We start from the raw sequence: 7,500 nt of genomic DNA on the forward strand, positions 1-7,500 counted from the left end.
CCCCTTATACAGGAGCAGCTTTGGCTGAATATTTTATGTACAGAAAACAACACACTTCAATCATTTATGATGATCCCTCCAAACAAGCACAAGCTTATCGACAAATGTCTCTTCTTTTACGAAGACCGCCGGGCCGCGAAGCTTATCCGGGAGATGTTTTTTATTTGCATTCACGCCTTTTGGAAAGAGCCGCTAAATTAAGTTCTGCTTTAGGTGAAGGAAGTATGACTGCTTTACCAATAGTTGAGACCCAATCGGGAGATGTTTCAGCTTATATTCCTACTAATGTAATTTCCATTACCGATGGACAAATATTCTTATCTGCCGATCTATTCAATGCTGGAATCAGACCTGCTATTAATGTGGGTATTTCCGTCTCCAGAGTAGGATCTGCAGCTCAAATTAAAGCCATGAAACAAGTAGCCGGCAAATTAAAATTGGAATTGGCTCAATTTGCCGAATTAGAAGCCTTTGCGCAATTCGCTTCTGATCTCGATAAAGCTACTCAGAATCAATTGGCAAGAGGTCAACGATTACGTGAGTTGCTCAAACAATCCCAATCAGCACCTCTCACGGTAGACGAACAGATAATGACTGTTTATACCGGAACTAATGGTTATCTTGATTCATTAGAAATTGGACAAGTAAGGAAATTTCTTCTTGAGTTACGTACTTACGTAAAAACGAATAAACCTCAGTTTCAAGAAATAATCTCTTCTACGAAGACATTGACCACTGAAGCGGAAGCCCTTTTGAAAGAAGCTATTCAGGAACAGATGGAACGTTTTCTACTTCAAGACCAAGTATAAAAGAAAACAAGTAAAGTATAAATCAATTTTAGAACTTTCAAATGTTAAAATTGAAACATGAAATAATTTCATTCTTTTCATTTATTAGGTGTTAGTAGGTAGAATATATATATATATAATTTATATAAAATAAAAAATATATATAAATATATTAAAGAAAGTAGATAATATTTCTAGAAATATATATCAATATTAAAATGAAATGTAAATACAATTAAGAAATTTTTTTATAAATATAGTTAAAGTTAAAATTAGATTATATTTCTAATAATATATTTAGAATATCATAAATATCTTAATATTTGGAATTTGAATATCCTTTCTACTAATATCTTATCTTCAAATAAAACAGAATTGAATTATTAGTTTATTTATATAATAAATCTAAAACTAGAGTTACAATTAATATTAAAACTAATTTATAAATTACTATTAATAAATAAGCGTCTCTTATTCAAATCATTCAAAATCTTTCCTTTCTTGACATGATATAGAAAATTTAAAACTAAAAAAAAATATATGAAAAAAAATTGCGTCCAATAGGATTTGAACCTATACCAAAGGTTTAGAAGACCTATGTCCTATCCATTAGACAATGGACGCTTTTGATTCCAATTTTTTTTTTCGTATTTTCACCTCTCTTGTTCGTAAAAAAAATGTGTGAGAATTCCGGAAATTGCATATTGAATTCAATGATGCATTACATTAACTAATACATTAGTTAAAATTTAGTTAAAATTAAGTAAATTGAAAATTTTTATTTGAGTAATTCCATTATTAATTAATTTCTATTTATAATATATATAAATATAAGATAAGAATATTATAAGATAAGATAAGCGGATAGCGGGAATCGAACCCGCATCGTTAGCTTGGAAGGCTAGGGGTTATAGTCGACGTTGATTCATCATTTTGAACTGAACGTCTCTAATTCAAAACCGAACGTGAAACTTTGGTTTCATTCGGCTCCTTTATGGAAGATGGATAAATTCCTAAATTTATAAGATGTAAACAAAAAAAAATACCATCCATAACATCTATGTCAGCCTTTCCGTCTGAATGCATTCAAAAGGACCCGCTTTATAGATGATCCCTATACAAGAGGAGATTATAACAATCTTTCCAGTTATTTATTTCGTTCCCTATTTCTATTTAATATAATCCTTAGGAAAAGTATTTTGTTTCCGCCGAGCTAAAAAAACGATGTCGACGTCTCTAGTAAACCAAAGACATTGTTTAATAGCTATTTTGTTTTGCTTCAATCTCCCTTATACAAAGAAAAAATTGAAGATTTAGTTACGATTAGAAAAAATTCCACCTTTATCCATGGATCCCTTATTCCTTCAATTGGAAGTATTGATCCAATTCAATAAAATTATGTTTCGTAATTTCATGATCCAATTTTTTCAATTTAGAACATATTTTTGGATACAAATCACGAGAATTTTTATTTTTCCTCGAATCTTTCATCGAGAGGTAAAGGATTAAATCCTTTTAAGAAATAAAGTTTTTGATCGGAATATTAATCAACCCGAAGGATCCCTTAACTATTAAGGGATTAATAGAACGAATCGCACTTTTACCACTAAACTATATCCGCTACAATGCAATTATTGTATATAAATGGACCTTTTGTCGAAGACGAAAATAAGTCGTATTAATAAGTAATAAAAAGATCGGATCAGAAAATAATCATGAAAATTTGAGCGTTGACGTATTTTCATCAGGGCCACTAATGAGATTAGGAAAAGAGGACTCGTTTTAATTAACTAATTAACAAGTTTTTTATTCTAGTAAAGTACTAAAAAATAATAATAAGAAATCGAACCTTGATTCTATATCATCTTTTTCTGTATCATAGGAATTGAAATAATAAATCTTCTTAGGATTCTTGTTGTTTCTATTTTTTTTTTTTTCAAAAACATTTTCAAATCAAATAAATAATTTGATCTACGATTTATTGGAACAAAAAAAGCCCGGCTAGGTACTGACCAGGCCAGGCCGTGGAACTAAAAATAAAAAGAAAAGGGCTTTTCGGATGAAATAAACTAAAAAAGGTACTTTCTTTTTATTTATAAATATTTTTATGAATCTTTAATATATTGGTATTATTTATATATTAGGATTGAAGATATCTCTTCTTTTGAGCCCTTATCTAATGAAATCTAATTTATCTAAATGGAATTCCTAATAAAAAAAAGTTTTTATCGATTTGATAGATATCCATCGATATATCTAGATAATTATCTATATCAATATAATGAAATTATATATCTATAAAGGGGTAGATAAAGATAATAAAGAGAGATAAAGAAGGGCTTTTTTCAAGCCTTTATTTTCTATTTTTTATACAATGTATCATAGTAATTATCCTTTTTCAATTTGGGGAGAGATGGCTGAGTGGACTAAAGCGTCGGATTGCTAATCCGTTGTACGATTTTTTTGTACCGAGGGTTCGAATCCCTCTCTTTCCGTTTCTGTCAATTACTTGGTATTTTTTTATAGTTGAGGAAAGATGTGGAATAGATAAAATGTTAAGAACATTTCAAAATCAAGCAAGGAAAAAAAATCTGATTTTGTTATTCTTCACGCCCCGGATTACGTCCCGGGTCATTAGATAGGAATCCGAAAATGAAGAGAGAAACAAAGAATATTACTACTGTATAAACAAATAGTTTGAGAGTAAGCATTACACAATCTCCAAGATCATTTTTTTTTTAAGAGAATAGATTCTCTATTTTAATCTGGTTTGACACCAAGAAATGCAGTGAAGTTATTTCTATAAATAGGAAAAAATTTTAAGAGTTGAGTCCTTGATTACTCAAAATTGGATTTCATACCCACAATTCTATATTGTGGGGGACTCGAAGAGGGTCGTTCAAAGGAAAAAAGTAAGAATAAGAAAATGAGAGTGATCCAGATTTATCATAGCTATAGAATAATTTCAATATTGGATTCAACTTAAAGCTTCAGACTGTATGTAACAACTTATCTGATCTTATAACTAGTTAGAATCTTTTTTTTTTTTTTTCTAGTAAATCATGAATTTGTCTCGGACAGTATTAAAAATATTATCGAAAGCTTACAGCAGCTTGCCAAACAAAAGCTAATAGAAAAAAGAATAGAGGTATTACTGGCATAACATCTACTATTGGATTCAAAAAAGCGTAGGCCTCGGGCAATTTGGCGACGAAAAAACTACTTGAATAAAGGAAAGAATTAAGACAGATACCGATGAAACTTAAGATATTAAGCATAACAATTTTTTTTTCTTTGTTCTTGAAGATAATTGTATTTCTTTTGATTTGATTGAGTTATTAATCCCCTATTATTGCTATGATATAAGGGATAAGGGAAAAATTAATAACATAAAGTAGGTCAAAAAACCTTTCTTTGATTTGAACTCAGCCAATCAAAAATCCTTCAATTCTCAAATAAAACGAGAATAGAAGAAATCCTACTTTCATACAATATCTTAATGGAATTATATGTAATGATCAATAAATTGAGTTTAATTGGATCTATAAACGTATCAAAATCTGAGCAACAATCTAATTTATTCTATAAATATTTGTACTGGAATTGACGACTAAGCACTACCAATATTAGTGTTTATTAGTGTTGAATATAAATGGGGCGTGGCCAAGTGGTAAGGCAACGGGTTTTGGTCCCGCTATTCGGAGGTTCGAATCCTTCCGTCCCAGAGTATGCGTATTATTATTATATATAATAATAGTATATTATAAGATATATGGAAAAATATTCGATATCAGACTATAGATTGCCGTTTTAAACAACCTTATGCTTAAGAGTCTAAATATAGATCGAATGTGATTGTTCTTTATTATTTTCTTATAATGATGCATTTCAGAAATGCGAAAGCCTCTATTATTCTCTATCTCTTAAATGGTTTGTGAAACCCGAGTATTTTTTTTCTGTGGATTTCTGAATTATAAACACGAAGGTCTTGTGTTTTTGGCACTAATGGAATTGAATTAATGGTCTTAAGAAACTTAAGACCTATTTAGGGTTTAGGGTACTAAATTTTAGAGTCAAATAAAAAAAAATAGGTAGGAACAATCGTTTACTCTAGATCTGTTTGACTTTCGCCTTATACAAGATAGTCTAGCACCTCCGAAACTAGTCCAGTCCCCCGTAGGATCCTTTTTTTATTTATGATGCATCTACTCGATCTAATTGGGGGTAGATAGGAGTTAATCCATAACGGAAGATATCAATTTGAATATCTGCCCGAATCTGATTAACAAAGAATCAAGTTACATATGTAACATATTATGTATTTCTTTTCACCTCATTTTTTCGTATGTTTGTCTGTAATGAATAATTGTAAATCCAAGTAACAATTCATACATCTTTTTCACTTTATTTTAAGGAAAGATTATTGAGTCTCTTAAGTTAAATAAACTAGGCAGAAAATGCTGATATGTATGTATTGTTATTATCTATTTTTATCGTTTTATTTCTTTTTTTTTTTTTTATTTTAGATCTATCTAATTGATGGGTTAATCCCGAATATACATTTATTTATCATAATCAAATGTAATAAATCCTTTACAAAAATTTATTCAAATAATATTATAATATAATATTTAGGTAGTAAATTTTCAATCAAGTAAATCTTTTTAATTATTTCTTATGAGTCCTTGGTACTCGAAGAAGTGTTAAACTCGTGAATCCATTCTATGAAGAAATTGAAAAATGGAGATTCTTAATTATTCGTAATTAATTATTTCTTAATTGATTTTATAGAAATTTCAAAAAATCTCTCTCTATCTAGAAAATATCTATATATAGAGAAATAAATATTGCACTCATACAAAAAAATGTTATTGATACAATATATACAATAAAATATGGGTTTCAATAAATTGAAGTATTGCTAAGACTTTTTCAAAAACTACCCATGTCATAAGAGTATAGATTACTATGGACCAACTAACCCAATGACTATACATGATTCCATAAATGAATCAATTACATACCAGTTCCAAGAAATTAGAGGTTATGGTAAAACTTCGTTTAAAACGATGTGGTAGAAAGCAACGTGCGACTTGAAGGACATGATCCACTGTGGATTCTTACACCCACCATTTTATATTATATAGGAATGAAGATGCTCTTGACTCGACATAGTTTGTTCGGTTGCACTCGAGCTCTTTTTTTTTTTTAGGGTTTTTGATGTAAATAGTACATGATGGAGCTCGAGTAGAAAGTATTGATTCATTTATCAAGGGCAGAGATCTAGGGTTAGTGTCAATCAATAAGTTAAAACTACTTCGTAAGTATAGGTTCGGTATACAAATCGAAAGGATCCAATTCGAACAAGTTTCAAATTCAAACATCAAATTGGATTAAAAGTGTATCACACGAGAATCCATTATTTATATGATTCTTTGATAAAAAGGAAATCAAAAAAAATGGTATGTTGCTACCATTTTGAAACGATTAAAGATCACCGAAGTAATGTCTAAACCCAATGATTCAAGGAAAGGATAAAGGATCCCGGAACAAGTAAAAATCTTTTTCAATTGTCTCAATAACTAAACTAGATCAGAATGAAGAATCGAAATAGATTCTAACGGAGACAGGCAAAAATAAAGAGGTTAGAGACCGCTCAATAAATGAAATGCTTAAGCTTAAGGGTTTTTTTCCTTTGCGTGAGAGTTATCCAACTTGAGTTATGGGGATAAGAATGAGTTTTTTTTTTCAAAAGAAAAACAAAAGAATAAGAAAAAAATTTTTAAATCATAGTCTAATTGATTTAATAATCTATAGATCTATTTGACATTAATTAGAATTCTATACATAACTTTGAATTTCCTCGAGCCGTACGAGGAGAAAACTTCTTATACGGTTCTGGGGGGGGTACTTAAAATTTACATCTATCCCAATGAGCCGTTTATCGAATCATTGCAATTGATGTTCGATGCCGAAGAGAAGGAAGAGATCTTCGTAAAGTGGGTTTTTATGATCCGATAAAGAATCAAACCTATTTAAATGTTCCTGCTATTCTATATTTCCTTGAAAAGGGTGCTCAACCTACAGGAACTGTTCATGATATTTTAAAGAAGGCAGGTGTTTTTACGGAACTTCACCTTAATCAATAACCGAAATTCCATTTTTATTAATGAAATAAAAAAACGAGGGTGTGATAACTTAACTTGTATATAGCTTTGACTAACCTTTTCTTTAGTATTTCCCCCTCTCTCTTGTTCTATTCATACTATACACTTATTACCTTAAAATTGCGTCTTCGCTAATGAAAAAATCGATTTTTATTTTATTGATATAAATTGATCTAAGATGAATAGAAAAAAAATATATCGGGTTTATTCAATCCACAAACCCGATATATTTTTTTCTACTTCTTCCTTAATTTCTTCTTTCGCCTACATCTTTTATGTCTATCTATGTTGATTATCTCTATAGTGCCAATCTAAGTACGTAGTTTTTTTTAATTCTTTTCTATTATTTTAATAGAATTTATTATTATTAGAATATTTTCTCTTATTCTATTTTGTTAACTTTATCTAGTTAAATATAGTTATTCAACTCAAATTGTTATTTCCATTTGTTTTTTATTCATTTATAATTCTTTTGTTTTGTCCATTATAGGCGTTTTTCATTATTCACATTAATATTGACAACAGTGTATCAAACAAATATAATC

General features: G+C 29.4%; 1 non-coding gene across 1 annotated transcript; it reads left to right on the forward strand.

The window, feature by feature from the left end:
- Positions 1-3,195: 3,195 nt before the first annotated feature.
- TRNAS-GCU (transfer RNA serine (anticodon GCU)) lies at positions 3,196-3,283 on the forward strand. Its single transcript has one exon. It is a non-coding gene; the product is annotated as a tRNA-Ser (tRNA).
- Positions 3,284-7,500: the final 4,217 nt, after the last annotated feature.

Source organism: Cucumis melo, unplaced genomic scaffold (assembly GCF_025177605.1).
Source record: "Cucumis melo cultivar AY unplaced genomic scaffold, USDA_Cmelo_AY_1.0 utg001091l, whole genome shotgun sequence".
In the NCBI taxonomy this organism is placed as follows: Eukaryota; Viridiplantae; Streptophyta; class Magnoliopsida; order Cucurbitales; family Cucurbitaceae; genus Cucumis; species Cucumis melo.